Source organism: Diceros bicornis, chromosome 6, assembly GCF_020826845.1.
Source record: "Diceros bicornis minor isolate mBicDic1 chromosome 6, mDicBic1.mat.cur, whole genome shotgun sequence".
Lineage (NCBI taxonomy): Eukaryota > Metazoa > Chordata > Mammalia > Perissodactyla > Rhinocerotidae > Diceros > Diceros bicornis.
The window spans coordinates 70135957-70157495 of NC_080745.1; positions in this window are offsets into that span (position 1 = coordinate 70135957).

Consider the following 21539-nt stretch of genomic DNA (forward strand, 5'->3'; position numbering starts at 1 on the left):
AATAAACAAAAACATCCTGGGATGATGAGCTGGAATCGATATGTCCAAAGTCAAAGTTTATCTAGCCCTATAAATAATGCTGGAGGCACTTGTGATCGTAATTTGAATTTTTAGTTCCCAAGAATAAAAGATTACTAAAATTTAAAAGAAAGAGCTGTGTGGAGAACTCGAGTTTAGCCTGATTCTATTAAAACACTATCTGTGATATGGATCAGAAGCAAGAGGGCACCATTATTGTTTCCAAAATCTGTCAATCTCTATCCTAAATGTCAGGACACCAGCCATGACTTTGCTAAAAGATAACCCTCCATCAGGAAAAGAGTGAATTTAGGGGTCTGAATAGTATGAAGTGTTTTTGCCAGGTATATACACAAGATGGAATGGAGGGAAGTAAGAAAAGGATTAGATGCAAGTTCTGCCAGTTTAGTAATTGCTGTTGAATTGTCCTGAGTGTCAATAGTTATAAACCATGATTTGTAGTGGCTTATGGAGTTTTATATTTTGTAGTTCATCTACCTGTGGCTGTAAACTCAACTACAAACCATCCTTCACACCAAAGAACCCACTTAAGCCAGTTTGCTGTTGAGCCAATATGAAGTACTTTTGGTTATTATGGTTAAACTACAACGTTGAGGTGGGGGGGGCGCTATATGTCTCATATGTGTTTGTATATTACAATGAAAGCAAGATGGAGAGCAAATCTGGAGTGTGCAAACATGCATCAGTAAACACAAAAATAATGACTTGTACTATAGGTCAGGAAATTCCTACTCTCTGCCCTAAGGCACTCTGACAAGCACTTAATATAGAAAGCTCTTTTCAAGGTGTATACAATAAACTCAGAAGGCAGGATCAACTAGCATTTTAATGGAGCCATATGGGAGGGGTCTAGAGGAGGTAGAAGAATGTGAGATCAAGAAAGCTCCAGAACTCAAGTGTTGCACTCAAGTTATTGGGATGCAGTTTGCTGGCTTCCTAAATGTCTTAAAAGTTGTTAGAGCCCCTGCAGTCTTTCTAACCAAATTCTAATTTCTAACATCTCTAGGCTAATTTAAAAACTCTGGTGTGGATTTTGACAAAGATGTATGAAATGCCAAGTAAGCACATCTGAATGTGTCAATTCTTGCTTGTGGTAGTTCATTTGCTAGTTAATACCCTTGGAGTAACTTGGAGTACAAATTTCTAATGAGAGTTCTCCAGGTTTTATCTACCTGACCCTAGGTTGTAGTTAGAGTTGAACAATGTGAAAACATATGCTTTACTATTTATAAATATTTATTTTTAAAGTAACTTACCATGCAGACAATATGACACACACAATATCTTCCTTTGTGCCCTTTTTGGAGCTGTTCCTTTATGTCCAGAGTACTTGCACTGTTTCTTTCTAAGGTAAGCGTAATGGAAATTTATCCTCACTGTTAAAGCTTCGTTCTCTTTGCCCTGGAACCCACAGAAAACTCTCTATTAGACACCTACCATGAGTACCCTGTGTGGTCACTCAACTTTTTCATATATTTAGATCTTATTTTCCTAGGTAGAGGGAAGCCAAGTATCATTTCTCTGTAGCTCTTTATTCATCTGCTGTAGGGCCACATACCTTAGATACCTGGGAGATATGTTTAATAGATATCTGTTGAATAAATGAATGAAGATGACATGAGGGAATCATTAAGGAGAGCTCCAACATCCCTTACTACTGCTTCTATTGGGAGAGATGTTGCGGTCCTTTTTTTTTTTTTTTTTATAATTTTATTTATTTATTTTTTCCCCCAAAGCCCCAGTAGATAGCTGTATGTCATAGATGCACATCCTTCTAGTTGCTGTACGTGGGACACGGCCTCAGCATGGCCGGAGAAGTGGTGCGTCGGTGCGCGCCCGGGATCTGAACCCGGGCCTCCAGCAGCGGAGCGCGCGCACTTAACCTCTGAGCCATGGGGCCTGCCCTGTTGCGGTCCTTTTAAGTTTGTGATCCAGACTTCTGGGGCGGAAGACTTACATGCTATTTGATTCTCGGAGCAATACGCTTTGAGGCATCCATTTTGATGGCTAAAGGTAGGTGTCTTAATGTTCCACAGCTATAGTCTGCAGCAAACACCACCAAGAGAAGGCCTATGGGGGCAGTGCTATCTAAGAGCATTATGCTTCAGGTGTCCGCCAACCCCCATCCCAACAACTACACACACACACACACACACACACATGCACCACACACAGCCCTACAATTTACCTTGTTGCTTGGCATTTACACAGCAGCAGATGTGCTGTAAATAGACACGCAGCAACAGGGCTGGCATACCAATGGACCCAGAGGTGAGACATCTGGTAAAACAGATGCAACATGGCAGGGGGACACAGACTGCCTAGAAAGCACTCATCTCCCAAGATCAGCGCCCAGGATGTGACCAGTGCCTGCTTGGGCACCGTGCCTTCCAAACAGATGGGAATAGATTTGAGCCAATAAGAGTATATGCAGAAAGTCATCAGATTGCCTGTGAGATGGAGAGGCCTGGGCTGGAAAAGTTGAAGCAGCCCTTTTCTTTTAAAAGTCAGCTCTGCACCGTCACCCAGGCACCACACATTCATCAAGCACCATCAAGCAGTTTTTGCCCAAGTTTCACCACAGCAGAAAGAGCCTTTAAATAAATGCCTTACCTTGTTCATGGAGATGACAAGAGGATTAATTAGTTAATGTTAGCAACGCTCCTGCAAGATCAGTGGATGAAAGAAAACTCACAAAGTGCATTATTAGTAATGGAATGAGGTCACACTCCATAAAAACCCTGTAAAAAGCCCCATTTTCAGGATAGAGCAGTCATTTTGTATTAGAGTTCCACTTTTTATTGAAATATTTAACAAACGTAATGCAACGTAATTTGTGTTCTTAACTAGAAAAAAAAGTGCATACAGGAGAAATGTTGTGGAAAAAGCACTGGCTCCACTCATCTTTTTACTTCTCCTGTGTGGTCTAGAAGCAGGGTCATTTTTCCTCTCGAAGAATAAGTAATACTTTTAATTCTTTGCATTCATTTAAATATGAGGAACAAAAACTAACTGTAAGGGACACTTGAATCTCCAGATACGCAAAAATAAGTTGTTAGATATGTTGGTGTAAAATAACACCCTTGAATAAGTATAATTCCCTTATTCTCCAGGAGATTTGGCACCAGAATGAGGCTAACAAAGTATTTCTGAAGTGGGAGTCTCTAGGGGGCCTGTAGTCAACAGAAACAACCACGAGATGAACAGCAATGAACCTAAACAATAGAAACTTAAAATTAGCATAATTTCTTCCACTGAAGAATCTCTTTAATTTCATTTCTAACTATCTAAATCTTAACTTTCTACCAATGCTGCTTGATTTTCATCCTCCTTTGTGAGACAAACCAGATCATCTTAGTCTACAAATCTCTTGCACCTGACATTCTTTACGTATCTTTTACCATATTTGCACTTTTATCATCACATTTCATTTAGAGTATGCAGACTCTGTTTCACCAAAGTAATCATAAGCTCATATAAGGCAGAGTCAGTGTTTCATCGATGCCCCATGGTCTCAATTATATTATATTAACGTAGTATGTCCTTCAATAAATACCTATTGATTGATGCTTAAAAAGAACAAGGATAATAATAGATGATATATTTAAGCACTGTCAGTGTGCCAGTCATTGTACTAACTGCTTTCATTAATTGTCTCATTCTAGTCATCACAACACTCTGAGTTGGACACTGCTATCCATCTTAATTTTACAGATAAGGACAATGAGTCCTAAACAAGTTCACTAAGTTGCCAAAAAAATGTATAGTTAGGAAGGTGCAGGGCCTTGGCTTGAATCCAATTCTGACTGATTCCAATGATCCACTATGTTATATTTGCCTCTAAAGTTCTTCCATTCCTTGGAGAAATCTCCACCCTCTGATATTGCATCACTGAATGTACACTTAGAAAACTTTTTTATTACATAATATCTTACAGATAAATCCAACTCCTTAAATTAAGTAAGAAATACGCATAGATGAGGACACACTCTGGTATTTAGCCAGTGAATATAATAAACTGGACACAGCAGATCTAAAAGAGAGAAGAAAGCTTGCTCTTGAATACACAGTTTCATTCATGCATTAAAGCCACCCATAATGATATCTGTCTCCAAGCCTTTTCAGTTGCCTCTGCTCCCAATGCTACAGGGACTAATTAGATATTGCCCACAGAGTGTAAAGTAATAATATAATTGACGGTAGGCCATCTAGAAGCTCTTCTGCTATTATGAGATCATTTGAATAACACCATCTCTATGGTCCAAAAGCAGTAAATAACTTGCAGCCAAATGGCTTTGACATTCAGATTCCAGGCATTCTAATGTGCGGGATAATTCAATGCACTCTAATAGCTTGAACCAGAGACTCGCTTTCTTGATTGACTCTCTATTAATGGTGAATTGCTTAGTTAGTTAACAGGATAACTGCTGGGGAATGGGAAGTAAAATCATAATGGCATATGTTTGCAGAATATGACTTCTCTATAGTGAATATTTATGACCTTACGCATTCATTCATTCAATAAACCTTTATTCAGCACCATCCCTGTACTGGGCATTGTTTTAGGTCATGCAGATACTGAGATGAACAATTCAAATTCCCTAACCTCTGGAGCTTACGTTCTAGCAAGCAAGACACAAAATGTATGCACTTGACTATGTTACCATCTAACTTCAGATAGTGATGATTGCTATAAAGAAAGCAAACAATAAGAGGATAGAGAAGAGGAAGGAGGTGACAGATGGTCAGGGAAGAATTATATGGAAGTGACATGAGCAGATACGTGAATGTTGCAAAGGAGCAAACGATGAAAATCTGGGAGAGGGACAATCTGGGCAGAGGAAACATCAAGCATAAAGACCCTGGAGTGGGAACAAAATTGATCTGTTTTAAGAATCCTAAATACCCATACTGACTGCTGTGAAACAAAGGAGGAGAAAGTTCTAGGCAGTGAGAGTTGAAAGAAAGGCAGAGTCCAGGCCATACAGAGCCTTGGAGGTCATCTTTGCATTTTAATGTGAAGCCATTGGGAGATTTTGAGCAAATGAATGGCGTGATCAGATTTGTATTTAAGAAGATTACCCTGACTGCCATGTAGATAATCTTCTATAGGATGCAAGAGAGGAGGAAGGGAGACCAATTAAGAGCTATTTCAGGACCTGACAATTTTTTAGACTAGGTTTAGGGATGGAGAAGGTGCAAGTGTTCAGATTCGGGATATATTCTTGAAGCTACATCTGTCAGGCTTTGGGGTTAAATGGAGAATGGTATTTGAGAATAAGAGAGGAATCCTCTATTCAAGGGTTAAAAAGAGACTTAAAAATGCAACAATAGGCTTTACAAACTGTGTTTTCTTCTCAGCCACATTTCCACAGTTTAATGGACTGTTCCTGGTGGGAATTCCTCAAAATAGAACAGAAAGCTCTTACTCTTTTCAAGCTCAGAAACTGGTGTTGTGAAAAAGTCCTAGATGTAGCAACCTAGTCCAAAATCTCCTGTTAATTTTTCTTAGTGACCAAGAACAGGTTGGCCTATCTCTCTGGGCCTCAGTTCTTTTTTATTTGAAAATTGTGAGTGGGAAACAAGAAATAGAAAATATCTGAGGTTCCTTCTAGATGCATTATTCAAACAAATAGATTTAGTAAGTTGTAAAATTTAAGTTAAACATAAGTAATAGGTCTATAGTCAGATGTATTTTCTAAAACTGAAAATGATCATTGATGATATAGTTTTCTCACTAAAATTAGAATAGATGCTGGAAGTTGCTAGAGTATGGCAAGTACAGTGTGAAGAAGAATGGCAAGTAATACCTGTCAGAGCAGAGTCTGTGGCTCTTTGAATCCCGCTGGACGTACCTACTTTAATTTGAATCCTTGTAGCAAAAATATTTCCATTGTACCTTCACCCAGTATAAGGACTAAATCTTCAAAACGACTTTTCCCTCACTCCCTCCTTCCACCATAAGAAAGTATTGTTTGGTTAGAAAGACATCTTGACACTAAAAATAATTGTCAAATTATATAGCTTCTAATTAGTATCATTATAGTCAGTGCCTTATCATACATTTGAAAATTATTTACTCTCCAAATCAAGAATATGAAGATGAGTATAAGAACAAATATTCTAGAAAAAAGAATCAGAATCTCTTAAAAATTTGAATGCTTCTAATGTAAAATAGACTAAACTTAATAGAGAGATGTTAACATTCTGTAATTGGCCTTAGCCTGGATTCCCCAGAAAGCAGATCCTGAGCCCAAGGCGTATACACCACGATTTCATTGAGAAATAAAGTCAGGCAGAGAGAAGAAGACTGAGCAAAAAGAAGAGGGAGGCAGGGCAGGAGGGGAGGCCAATACAAGGGTACTTTGTTGAGCTGGTGCCACTGAGCGTGACTATTTGATGTTGTGGAACTATCTTCTGAAAAGATACCTAAACTGAATCTCAGTTTTGCTGGGGTGGAAATTTATCCATCAGCATCTGTATCCTATTGGTCAAAATTTATTCTATAAGATGTTTACTCCTTCACATTCCTGATTTGCACAAATAGGGAGACCAAGTGAAATCCCGCAGTGCCCCCTTCTTCCATGTCAGTAGGGAAGCCCTGAGGTGGGAGGCAAGAGACCAGTGACACAGATGAGATGCTGTTGGGTTGTGCCTGCGTGCAGATGGACAGAACCATACAAGGTTGGTCCCCACAGCAGCAGCTGGAGGCAGTGAATGTCTGAAGTAGTATGTAAGAGGTGTCTGATTTTTCAAAGCATTTCCCTCACTAACTGTACAAATGAAGATAGGGGAGAAAACACCTCATTAGCCAAACACATGAGAATGACTTAGGAGACGTAGCCCACAATAAGTGACATGAGTTAATTATGTCATGTGCCTGCCAAACAAAACAAAATAAAACAAAACCAATACTATTTTGGGCAGCATTAACAAATGTAGAGTGTCTAGAAATAGGAAGATGCTAATACTGTTCTACTCTGTGCTGGTCAGATTACACATAAAGCAGAATATGATCAAACAAGAGTGGCCCTGATAGCTAGGCAAACTATAAATTATGCTAGATAAAGAGTCAAGGATAAAAACTGAAAAATTTTTATTTGCAGAATAAAAATAAAAGAAATTATGCTATTTATTCTACATCCCAACACTTAAAGGAGATCAAATGGAAGACAAATGAGACTTATTCTGTGATGTACAACTCTTAGAAATAAAAACATTTGGTTGAAGTCATTAGAGACAAAATTTTTTAGAACTAAAATCTGTTCACACATGGAATGTGTGCCATGGGGTGAGATAGAATAATCCTAATGGTCTTAGTGTAACTCGGGGGGATGTAGAAACAGAAGACGGGATTTTTGAGACAGAGGATACATGTTTGAACGCAGACCCTAGCATTTCTAGCTGGGCGATAATTGACAAGTTGCCTGAAATCTCTGAGCCTCGGTTTCCTCAATAGAATAATAATAATATTCTCAAGGTTAATGCATTACAAGATATAGCGTGGGGCGAATGGAGAGGTTATCCAAAGGGTACAAACTTTCAGTTATAACAGAAATAAGTTCTGAGGATCTAACGTACAGCATGGACTATAGTTAATAATACTGTATTGTCTACTGAAAATTTGCTAAGAGATTAGATCTGAAGCGTTCTCATCAGAAAAAAGGTAGCAATGTGAGATGAGGAATGTATTAATTGACTTAATTACAGGAATCTTTTCACAGTATATACATATATCAAATCAGCACATTGTACACTTTAAATACACTATAAGTTTATTTGTTAATTATATCTTAATAAACCTGGGAAAAAAAGAGGAATTTCTTAGTAAAGTAAAAAAAAAAAAACTTATAAGATATACTATGTGGCTGCATGTGAATCTCTAAGAGTACTGAACATGATATAGTAGTATCAATGCTCACTTTAATTACTGAGAGGTAAGAAGTATATTAAAATAAAAGAATGGAGAAAGAGTGTCTTAGATTAGAAGGGTGAGCTTTAGCATCACACATATGGCTAATGTTCCCAGGTCTAGTGGCGGCATGGGCTTCTGTGTTGTCCAGAGCCAACACTCATTCAGTGGCAAGAAATTTTGTATTTTAAAATAGGGCTCATTTGAATGAAAAGAAAGAAGCTTAAATTGTAATGAGCCTCCAAGGCATTTTATAAAAATCTCATTAGAAAATAACACAGCCAACAGGCTGTATGGGTACTAAACCTAAGAACAAATAACATAAATGAGATGCTAAACATTCAAAGCCTGTACTGTTTGCTTAAAAGCATAAATTTAATTGGTCAGATGCCAAATTAAATGTAAGAGAGACTAACCAAGTATTACTATAGCACAAAACATTATTAGAAATTAAGCAAATGAATAAACAGTCCCTCCTCTGGTGAATACTTGTGGCAATTATTGAAAAAATTTGCAAGTGTGTTGTATTTTAACAAACCTTAGCATTATATGACGTGCAATTGTATGTGAGGAAGCTCTGGGGTGTTTTGCTCTGAGAATCGGATGGTGCTCTGGACTCGCTCCTAATGAGAGCCAAGTAAATAATATAAAACATCAATTCAGCACTCAGATGGTGCTAACGAATGAGCAGCACAGACTGCCAGATCTTCTCATTTGGGACAGGTCACTCCATGTGTAGCAAGTTCCTAGACACTAATGAGAGATTAGGCTATCCAACAACTTCCATGAGGTGCAGAAGCTTTATAAGACATATCATTGCAAATGGTCCTTTTGAGAAAAATTTGCATCTTTTTTTTTTTTGAAATGTCTTAAAAATCAGCTTGGATTAAAAAAAGTTTTCATATGCACTTCAATCTCTTACTTTTGTATGACACCATCTAAGAATAAACTCACACATTTATCCATCCATCAAATCATCAGTCATCACCCATCCATCCATCCATCCATCCATCCATCCATCCATCCATCCATCCATCCCTCCATCCGTCCATTTATCTATCCATTCACTAGTCCCTGGAATTATGCTGCTTGGTTTCTGAATCTTGATCCTCAACTTAGTAACAATATAACCTTGAGCAAGGTATTTAACTTTACTAAGCTTTAGTTTCCTAGTGTGTAAAATGGGGATAATAATAGTACCTACCCTTATAGATTCGTTGTCATGAATAATGGAGTTAAAGGGTTTAAAACTCCTAGCACTGGGTCAGGAACATAGTAAGCACTCAGCGTTACAAGTAATAGTTATTATTTCATTCGAATTGGAATTACATATCTGCTGACCACTGGCACTCAAAAACTATACTCAATAATCTTCTGCTGTTATGCTCTCTCCCTTAACTACTTTCCACGTTATAGATATGAGCGGAAATCACCAACTTGTTGAACAGTGCTCATCTCCAGAAAGGAGGACAATTCTATAAGAATCCTATGTGATCCTCCAACCTACTAACTCCTCCTTAGCTGGGCTGCTTCTGATGAGTAAAACATGAAGGCTTGTATTCTGAACTTTTCCCAGAATTCAAGATACCCTACCTTGGACAGAGCAATCAGGACCAACCAGGAGTTGGTGTAGGATGTACATAAACGGCTTTGGCACTTTTCCTTCCTAATGAACATCAGTTTGAAGACAGTACATCGTCCTTTGCAAACAAACTATCCTGAAAATAACCCTGCTATTTCCTAAGGGACCTGAATAATGGGATAACGCCCCTGTGTCAACAGCCTTTACTCATGAGACATGTTTACAAAACTCAGCTCACAGTTGCATCAGTTTTTATTTTCTTCATTCAGGAAAGTCCTTTTACCATCCCCCTCACCTCCATGACTCATGCATACACTACATCTGTCCTTCTTCTCTGGGATATACTGTTCCAAGTCAACTGGATGTAGTATCATACTAATTTAATTAATAAAAATGAAACATTATTAGTTTGAAGTAATTAGGGAGACAATTAAGGGTGTAGAAACTTGAATTTAAAGTGAATTTTAGTGAGAATCCAATTGTTTTCACCCAATACCTTAGGCAAATGCAATATTATGTTACCAAGGGAAGATTCTTGGGTGCAACTTCCATAAAGAGAATAAGACTGATTTGTTACAAGCATATTAAGTCTATGTAAGTGAATGCTGATAAAATATTTGAAAAGTATATTTACGTAGAAAAAGCTTCATTTGTCCCCAAGATATTACACAGATTGTTCTTTATTTTTAAACATTTTTTGAAGGATAGGGCACAGATAAAACCTCTGTTAGAGTTTTGGAAAAGCATAGTAAATGACTCAACATAACTGAGACATTTCTTGCCATCTTCCTACCAAAATGCAAAATAACGATACATAAAAAGATAAAACGTGAAAATAGGACCATAAATGAAGAATAAAGAAAGCTGTTTATCAAATCCCGGTCAAAAGTTTTATGTTGAGAAATATATTTTTGAATGCACAACTCATCTTAGCAAGACAAACCTCTCCAAATAAAGGAGAGAGGGGGAAAGGAGAGAGAGGCTAGGAAAAATAGGTAAGGAGAAAAAGAAAGAAAAGGATGAGAAACTGAGATAAGTTATATTCATTCATTTAACATATATATATTTAATATTTATTAGATTTTCTATACTCTTGTAAGCATAAGGAATAAAACAGCAAATGAGAAAGGCAAAGTCCCTCTTTCATAGAATACATTTTATTTGGAGTAGACAGATAAGGTACAAATAAGTTAACAATTTCATTTCAGATAATGATGAATGCTATGAAAAGAAGGAAACAAAGTGTTATGTTAGTATGTAACTAGGTTGGCCTAGAAAATGTTGTCAGAGGGGTGGCATGAAACTAGAGGTACAAAGAGCAGGTACAAAGAGCCAAGGCAGGAATAGAAAGGAGGACCATGTGGCCGGAGCTTCACAGATAAGTGGAAGGAAAGTGACCGAGATAAGCTTGGGATGGCAGGTAGGGATCACGTCATTTAGAGCTTTATGAGAGGTTAAATTGTATGTAAGTGAGATGGGAAGTAATTGGAAGTTTTTAAGTCTCCCATTTTCTCATTTACCTTATTTTCAATTGTTCATGTAACATTTATTTTTTAATGATCATATATTAGGCCAAACATAGGCCTCATTAAGTTCCATAAACTGTACAAGCCACATTCTTTTCTCACAATGACATAAAATTAGCAATTAATAAAAACGAAAGGAAAAAAAAATCTAATACCTGGAGATTAAAAAAAAACTGTCTTATGAAACCATTAGATCACGAGGGACTCAAACTGTAATTTCAGACTATTTAGAGAATAATTACAATTAAAATACACTTTCATTTTTAGCTATGGGTCAGACTTGGTATCCTGAACTCTCTCCTACTATAAACAACTAAAACTCTTGCATAAAATTTGTGGCAGAAACTGGCTAGATGTTCACTATACCGTTTCCTTTCTCTGAGTATACAGCCAAGCTATGTTTCCCAGCCCTCTCACATCCAGTGGGATGATCTGTGTAGTGCTTGCCTGTGGAATGTGAATTGAAGTGATGTGTCACATACAGTCCAAGGCAATTAGGAATAGGTATACCTTCTCCAAATTCTCCACATCCCCCCCGACTACCACATCTGTTATCTGAAGTATATGAGAAATACTATGAAGGCACATGTTGGAAATGGCAAAGCCATAACATAGAAGGAGACTGGATCTCTGAATGATTGAGGGAAGCAGAATCAACTTAGGTCAATAGACCTTCATTAGACTTTGATGTAAGTGAAAAATAAACCTTTGTTGTGTTTAGCTCTGGAGAATTTGGGGTTGCTTATTTCAGGACCTACTGTTACTCATACTCTATTAACAGAAATTGAGATCTTTAAGCAGCACACTGGCTTAATGATTGTTCAATGGTCAGGGAGGAATCTGATATCAGAGGGAATAAAGATGGCGTCTATGTATTACTGTGGCAAAACATTTGGTAAAATTGAGGCTTTGGCACTTGGGAAGCAGATCGTATGCTTACTGAATTGGAAGCTCCAGAGTAAGAGGTTGAAATTAATTAAATATTTAGTGTATGTTGGAAACTATTGTTTGCTTTTGGTAAAGTATTCTAAGACAGAAATTAGTTCAGGAAATAAACAACTGATTTTCAAGGAAAAATAAAAACGAATAGAGAAAGTGCAGAGATTTGGAACTTTTAGGTTTTGAAAAAACCCTACTGTTTATAAACCACATTATCAGGAAATAATATCGAGGGAAGCTTTGTACAACAAATACTTATTAAGACCCAGTTCTGCAGCAAATATCAGATTAAGGGTGTGGCCTGAGAGTGTCAGCCACTCAACACTACTGTGAGTAGCCAGTACTGAGAGAGACAAGGAGATGATAAAGCAAGGAAGGACAGCTTATCTAGGAATTTAAAAGAACTTTGGATTTTGTTGGCACAAGAAATTGATTGGAAGGAAACAGACTAGAAACCTACTAAGTGCTGGAGGGATTTAATTTCCAAAAAAAACAACCAGCCCAAACTAAAAGATATTTTACTGACCAAGAGTTAAGACAACATTTAAGCCACCATATTTTCATGAGCAAGAAGCAGACTCTATAAAGCTACACAGCCTCGAAAGTAGAGCTGCTCTCCCAAAGTCATATCAATGTGGTCATGGAAAACAAAGAGTCAGGAGATGGCTCTCTGAAGTGAAGCCATGAAGAAAAATTGGCAAAGGGACCCCTCCCAGAGCAGAGAAACAGAATCTAATGGAGGAATTTCTCCCATATCTAGACCTTCACAATATCTTCCCAGCAGGATTTTGGAGTTACTAGGCAAGTGATTGTTTTGTGTCTCATATTCTTACCTTTCCCAAAGAGAAGCATTTTCTGTGGTTATGTTGACTATGTACCACACTGCATATTGAGTTTAAGGAAAGCAGCTGACTTGTCTTTTTAGTTTGTTGGTCACTAGAAAATGAGAAGCTATGTTTGGATTTGATGGTACTGACTGTACAATTCTGCGAGATCTTGATCCTTGAGTTGGATGCAGTGACAAGATGGAGCACTGGTGATAGAGTTAAGATGGCCATAAGTTCTTTGCTACTTTTGGTACTGAGAAGCAGAATTTAATCACTCTCTCTCTGAATTTGGGCTGACCTTAGTGATGTTCTTAACCAATAGAATCTGGCATAAGTGATGTTAGACTTCTGAGGCCAGGCCATAAGAAACCATATAGATTCTACCCAGGCCTCTTGGAACTCTCACACATAGAGCCCTGCACTCTCCTACAACAAGTCCGACTACCATGAGACCACCATGCTAGAATAAACCAAGCCTCCTACAAAGACCACATGGAGAGGCTCTGAGACTACATGGAAATGGAGAGGGATTGGGCTGAATCCAAACTTCCGGACATTAGGCCAAGGCATCAGACAAATGAATGAAGTTCCCTAACGCAGCCAATAGATGACCCAAGTGACCCCAGTGGAATTCATTAGGAGTATAAAATTGCCTGTGAGCCCTTTCTGAGTTTCTGACTCACATAAGTGTGAGATGTAAAAAAAAAATGATTATTGAGAAAAGTAATTAATCACTACTGATTAAAAATCAATAATTAAAAAAACTAGTAAAACCCCTCAAGTTTTGAAGTTAAAAGAACCTATTTCTAAATATCTAGTCAATGAAGAAGTAATATATAAATTAGATCATTTAAACAGAACACTAACAAAAATTCTCTACCTACAAAATATTATGACATGGTACTAAAGCAGTTCGTAGAGAGAAATTTATAAGCTTAAATACGTAAATCTGTATTTTGGACAAGAAGGTATGTTTAAAAGCCAAGCACCAAACTTATGAAGCCAGAAAAAGAACAAAATGAACTGAAAGAAAGTAAAAGGAAAGAAGTGGTAATAATTACAGAAATTAATAAGCTAGGAAATAGTTTTATAATGGAGAGGATCAAAATAAGACAAATGTTTATCAAATTTTCCTTTTGGTCTCTTCAGGAGACTGATCTCTTGAAAGACTGAGCAATCAGAAAAACAATAGGGAACAAGGACAATACTAGAAATGACAAAGCAGACATATCTAAAGATATTTGAATGGAATAATATATAAGATGATTTTTAAAATACTTTTATTCTGGTAAATTTGAAAATATAGAAAATCAGCAAGTTACTAGAAAAGTGTATCTTACTAACTTACCAAAGGTGACTCAAGAAGTAATCAAAAATGCAAGCACTTTGCAGATAGGAGTGTAAATTGGAATACATTAGAAAGCAATGTTTTTAGAAAGGCCTTATCTAGAAGGGTTAGGGTGACCACACCTCCACTTTCCTTGGGACAGTTCCAATTTATAACCATCGTCTAAACCTAATTACAATTAGTGCTCCTTTTTTAATACAAAGTGATTCCAATGTTCAAGTTTGGATACATATCCTACAGCCTAGTAATTCTGCTCTCAGGTATTTACCCTGGAGATAATTCTGTACAGGTAAAAAGGAAACGTGCAGGGATATTAATAGCAGCATCGTATGTACATAGGAGAAAAAAAGAAACAAAACACTGGAACCAATCTAAATATTCATTTGCAATATTTTATATGGAATATGATGGAATAACATACAGCAGAGAGAAGGAATGATCTACAACTCCATGAATCAATATAGGTGGACTTAAGGAAATAATACTGTGAGGGGAAAAAAAGAAACTGGTTAACAGAATATGTCATTATGATTTCATTCCTATAATGCTTCTTAGAGATACACAAATACATGGTTAAGAAAGATGCTAAGGATTATAACAAGGACATAAACACAAAAGGCAGGACAATAGGCACTCCTGGGGCTTTGGGACAGAGAGGGTTGGAATCAGGGAGAGGCATAAGGCTTCAAATGTGCCAATTAATTTTCTATGTTTTAAACTGTGTTATTATCCTTTATATCTTACACGTGAAATTTACTTATATAAATGGACTTTCATTAAAATAAGAAAAATAATAATAGTAATAACAGTTACTAACATTTATTGAGTACTTACTCTGAGCCAGGAATGATTCTAAGAGTTTTATAGCTCACAGGAGCAAGAGCTTTAATTCTCACCACAACTCTATGAAGAAGCCATTGTTATTTCCTCTTTCTAGAAATAAAAACTGGTCCATGCACAGAGATGTTACTTAAAATACAGAGCTAACTCGCTCATAAATGGCATAGCCAGGGTGTTTTAACCACTATGCTTTACTACTTTGCATGGCCTGGCTCTAATTTTACAGTTTTTCTACAATAACTGTATATAATGTTTATATGCAAAACAAAACAAACATTATAAAACAATCTTCAGCCTAGCTTCTGCTGGAATTCTTACAAACCTTGAGTTAATTTAGGCTAAATTAAAGATGTTTTAATGTATGACTGAAAGAACTTTGGAGCTCATTAACAACTTACAGTGCAATGCTATTTACATTGAGCATTCAATTTTAGAAGCATGTTGCCATAAGCCTTCATGAATGCCTAGTCAAGTAGCTTTATAACATCATCTGCATTTTATGGGTAAGGAAACATGTCATGTGACTGTTTCTAGTTCACACAGAAAGGAGTCATCATCATGGATACAGACATTTTATCTACCTCTTTGTCATTCTTATTTACATATTATTTGTCACACTGGACCAGAAGGGTTTCTATCTCAATAACAATTCTAAATTACGGTTTATGTAAAATGCTCACCCTGAAGATTTCACTCTTCTTCAAGGCGCTGGTTATAAATTAGTGGTGCTCAAGGAAGGGTTTAAAGAAAATTAAACTATTAGACCGTGCCTGGTGGCTAGGAGGGAATAGGGTCTCAAGGCAAATGTGTTTTTATTAAAAAGATGATTCTATGTGCATTTATTCTTTCCCATAGGCTGGACTTGGTTTAGCTGATGGCTCCATTGGGCTGCCTCTTGGCAAAAATGTGAAGTTGACAAAGTTCATCTTCTGTGTTCTTCCTTCCTTTCAATTTATTTTCTTCTTCTCGATTCCTCCTTCCTCAAGCACCTAGGACCTGTTCCTGCCTCAGTGTTTCTTAAATTCGCTAACAAATCCCTGGGCTGATAACTAGTGAATCTGGTATTTTGGAAGGCAGGCTAGTCTGGAAATCATAAACCCAGTTTTGGTCCCAGCTCTTCCACTAACTCACCTAGAAACCTGCACTTTCCATCCATCTTCTCCGAACCTCCATTCCTCTGCTTTGGAGAGGGATGAACTAGGTGGTTCAATAGAAGGGATGCGTTCTAAATCTAACACTTATGTCTCTATAGCTATAATGTGTAATTAGAAAATGGCCTCAGCTATTCTCCCAGGAGTATCTACAATTATAAAGAAAACACTTTAAAATCTTATTAGTTTATTCAATCCCTTATTATCTCTTCTAAGCGACTGTAGCGCTCTCCAAATTTTCCGTACTTCAGCCATCCCCTCCTCCAATGGATTCTACATACTATTGCCAAAATGAGCTTACTAACTAACGATTCTTCTACTCTGTTTCCTTCATGGATGTCCCCACTTTATCAACTTGTTTAACTTGTGATGACATTAGACAGGAGGACTAGTGAGACAACATGGATCTACAGAAGTGTAGTAAACTGATCATGACCAAGTCAACAATGGGTACAACTTGTCTATAATACCAAGAATTTCCTGGTCATGTTTAGTATGTTCATTTTTGTTTTTAAACCTAATCCAAGGGATATTTCTTATTCATTTTTAATGTACCAACCCCTTCCAAACTCCTCTAGTCTTTCCCCTAAGATGAACTGGATCACACATTGCTCTCCCCTTAGTTAGAGCGTTTTGGTTTTGTTTTGTTTTTCCCATTACGATAACAACAAAAGCAGAAGGCACCTTTACTAAAGCAACAAGCATGTGAGGCCTGGGATGGTTAAGTCCTCTGGACCCCTTGCTCCATTTGCTTAAATCTTGAATGCTTAGCTCATTTCACTCTTAAGGTCACTAGAAAGTGAGCACTTCGCAGTTTCCCATTCCTTGTCTTGTCTTCTTTTCAACAAGGTCTTTGTGGTATAACGTGTTCCTCTAAATTTATTTATAGTTTCTAAACCTGTTACATTTCTCCCCATCAGCACCATGGATTTCTCTTCTCCACAGTACAACCCAGTTTGAACATACAAAGTCACTCATCATCTTTTAATAGCTCCTTATTGTCTTTAGAACCAAAACCCAGACTTCATAAGCTGGCTTAAAGCCTTTATAATCTGGTTCTAATTTAGCTTTTAACCTTCTCCTACCCTCTATCATTCTTGTCTTACCTCCTGTCATCCAATGTCCTAAATTCTATTGAATAGTCAGAACTAGTCACCTTCATCACTCTCATAAGGTATAATCATACCAATAGTATTGATCTTTCAGAATTTTTTTGGTGATGATTGAATAATTTAACCATGTAAGGGCCTAAAAAATTTTAGAAAACTTATAAATGACTTATCAATAAATACTAGCTATCATTTTCTATTATCATTATTCATATTCATGTCTCTGCTCATGCAGTTTCTATGGGGTGGAAGTTCTTTCACTACTCTCTCTACTTGTTGAAATTTTACTTATTCTTCAAAGGTCAGCTCAAATGCTACAAACCTGTGAAGTCTGCCGTGATAATCACATTCAGAATTAATTGTCCCCTTTTGTGCATTGTTAAAAAGCTTTAGTTATACCTTAGTTTTGACTCAGATTAGAGTTATTTATTTCTGTCTCCACAATCAGATTGTAAGGTTAACGAGGGCAGGACCAAGGACAAGTTGTTACTCGTCTTCATGATTCCCAAAGTGCCTATCACCAATTAGTCAGCCAAGAAGTGCTTATTAAAGTGAACTTGGAAATTAAAGATAAAAATTCTTCAGGCCACTAAGGAGATAAATTATAATGATGGAACAATGGGCATTTAAAAAATATTTTGGAACAATGGATCTCACCTAGGGCTGCCTCAATTTGCATGGTCACCTATCCAAGGCAAGCTATGTGATTTGCACTTCTCAGAATGGCTACACAAAGCTAAAGAGAGTGGGGGCAAGAAAGGGATTTATTAAGTAATTATATCTGTATATTTATATATAGTTACATATGAGTATATTTTTAACTGAGCATTGACTTTGTCCAAAATATGGTGCCGTTGCTTGGTATTATTGAAATACTAAGATGATATGATTTACAAGCAAGGAAATTACTATATCAAAGAGGACAGAAATGTGCAAACCTATTATAACAGAAGGAAAAAGATGAGAGCTGTAATAATGATAATAACGCTAATAATTGTTAATGTTTATTAAATGGTTACTCTATGCAAGTGATTGTTCCTAGGACTTTACATAAATTAACTCATAAACCTTTACCTCACCACTCTGAATTGGTAGGTAGTATCGTTATCCCAATTTTACAGATGAAAAACGTGGAGGGTGAGAAAAACTCCCCACTCAAGTGTGGGTTGCTTCAAATAGTGGCTTCCTTCCAAAGTGTATAGTACGGAAAGGCGGATAAAAAGAGTGACCTTATAGTTGGAGAAACCTAACACTACTTCAACCTGATCAAGGTTAACTTCAACAGTGATGTCATGTTGATAGTATGTATCCTTAATATGATGTGATGAAAATGACACTATGTGGTCTTCCTCCAAAAGATTCTGTGACTTTCCTCCATAAAACTTATAACCCAAGTCTGACAATGAGAAAAACATCAGAAAATTCCAATAGAGGAGCATTCTACAATATACCTCACTAGTACTCCTCAAAACTATCAAGGTCATCAAAACTAAGAAGTCACAAGGAGAGTGTCACAGTCAAGAAGAACTTAAGAAAACATGACAACTAAATGTAATATGGTATCCTGGGTGAGATCCGAGAACAGAAAAAGGACATTAGGAACATTAGAACATTAAGACAAAGGAAATCTGAATAAATGATGGGACCTTACTTATAACAATGTATCGATATTGTCATTAATTTGGCTCATAAATATATCTGTTGTGGATTTCATTGTGTGCCACAAAGAGATATGTTGAAATCCTAACCCCAGGTACCTGTGTGAAATAATATTATTTGGAAATAGAGTCTTTGCAGATGTAATCACATTAAAAAGAGGTCATGTTGGATAAGCGTTTGACACACTAAATCCAATGTCTGGTGTCCTTATAAGAAGGCCATGAGAGACACAGACACACACAGAGGGGAGACGCCATGTAAATATGGAGGCAGAAATTGGAGTGATGCAGCTCTAAGCCAAGGAATCTCGAGGATTGCCAGCAGTCAACAGAAGCTGGGAAGAGGCAAGAACACTTTCTTCTCTAGAGACTTCAGAGGGAGCATGACCCTACTGATGCCTTAATTTCAGACTTAAACCCTCCAGAACTGTGAAAGAATAAATTTCTCTTGTTTTAAGCCACCTGATTTGTGGTAATTTGTTACAAGCAGCCCTAGGAAATTAATACAGTACCATGTAAGATGGCTGATAATTGAGGAAGTGTGTATGGAGGGGAGAAGAGTAATATGGGAACTTTCTATACTAGCTGTTCAATTTTTCTGTACATCTAAAACTGTTTTAAAACATGAAGTCTAGTAATTAAAAAACAAGCAAGCAAATAAACAAAAAACCACAATGAGATATCACTTTATACCAACAAGGATAGCTATCATCAAAAATAACAAATACTAACAAATTTTGGCAAGGATGTGGAGAAATTGAAACTCTCATATACTACTGATGAGAATGTAAATTGATGCAGCTGTTTTGTAAAACAGTCTGGCAGTTCCTCAATAGTTTACCCATCATTTCCATTCCTAGGTATATACCCAAGAAAATTGAAAATATGTCCACACAAAAACTTGCACAAGAATGTTCATAGCAGCATTATTCATAATAGCCAAAAAGTGGAAACAATCCAAATGTCCAAACTGATGAATCGATAAACGAAATGTAGTATATCCATACAATGGAATATCATTTGACAATAAAAAGGAATGATGTACTGATAATGCTACAACATAAATGGATCTTGAAAATATTATACTAAGTGAAAGAAACCAGTTACAAAGGACTACATATTGTATGATTTTATTTACATAAAATTTCCAGAAAAGGCAAATCCATAGAGACAGAAAGTTTATTAGTGGTTACCAAGGGCTGGGGGATGAGTAGGAAAAAACAGAGAGTGGTTCTAATGGGTGCAGGATTTTTTTTGTGGGTGATGAAAATGTTCTAAAATTGATTGTGGTGATAGTTGTACAGCTCTGTCAATATACTAAAAACCATCAAATAGTACACTTTAAGTGGGTAAATTGTATGGTATGTGAATTACGTCTTAATGAAGTTGTTATTTTTAAAAAGTGTATCACAAAAAGAACATGGAACTTGTCCAAGGTCACATGTCTCTTAGATGGCAGGGCCAGGATTAGAACCAAGCAGTCTGACACTAAGGATCTGCACTCTAAGCCACGCCATATACTGCATCTTTTGCAGAGGTTCAACAATATTATATAAAAGCACCAAGGGAGAGGCAAGCCTAAAGGAGGAAGAGGAAAACCATCAAAATTGTGACTTTCCTAGCATTTCCTGGCTCAGAGTTGCTCCTGGAAATAGACAAGGGCAGACTCCGAGGGAAAAATGTCATTAAAGTCTTGATTACACTCACAACCTCCTGTAGGGAAGGAGGCTTTTTTTGCAATTCTGAGAAGGGTTATATTTAGGGAATCAAACGAAAACGTACTCCAAGCAATATGATAAACACGTTCCCAGTATCCACTTAAGTTATTTAGATGCATGACAAAGCGTCGTTTAAAACCAACTTAAAATTAACTCTAATGAGGCAATATTGCCTTCCATTTCACAGCCTGTCACATGTTTGCTTTTCTTCTGTGATAGGTGCTACATGTCTGTCAAGCAAAATCAAGATTTTTTTTCCCAATAGCTGAAAAGTTTATGCACATATAAAGGTATTTTCAAGGTGTGTTTTGTTTAACTATGATTTTTTTATTTCAAATAATAGGGGTTGGACCCCACGGAACAAGCTGCACTCTCAAAATATTCTGCCTTAGGCCTATATACTAGATGGAGGGGTCAAGGTTGCACAATCTTCCGATCCGTAATGACAAACTAACTGTCCAGCCACTGAGCCTGAGGCAAGCCCTAAAGGCAAACGAATCCAGAGGAAGACAGAATCTTCGGGACATGTTTAAGCGGAGTGAGTGGTTGTTGAGGAAGAGTCCTGAGGCATTCAGACAAGCAGGATCCAAGCCGGGAAGGGCCTCGTATCTCACGCTAAGGAGCTTATAAATTATCGAGCAGGCCATGGAGAGCCTCTAATGGGTTTTCACTGTGGGAAAAACATTTGATATTTGAAAATTATTTCTGATTGTGTTATGCACATGCTTCTTACCACCTTATTTGTTAAACAATTATACAGACTGTGGATTACAAAGACCTGAGTTCAAATTTTGTCTCTGCCTCTGAAAACAATTTTCTTTTTTTAATTACCAAGGCTCAACTTCCATACCTACAAAATAAGGATAAAATGATATCTCTTTGCCAGGGCT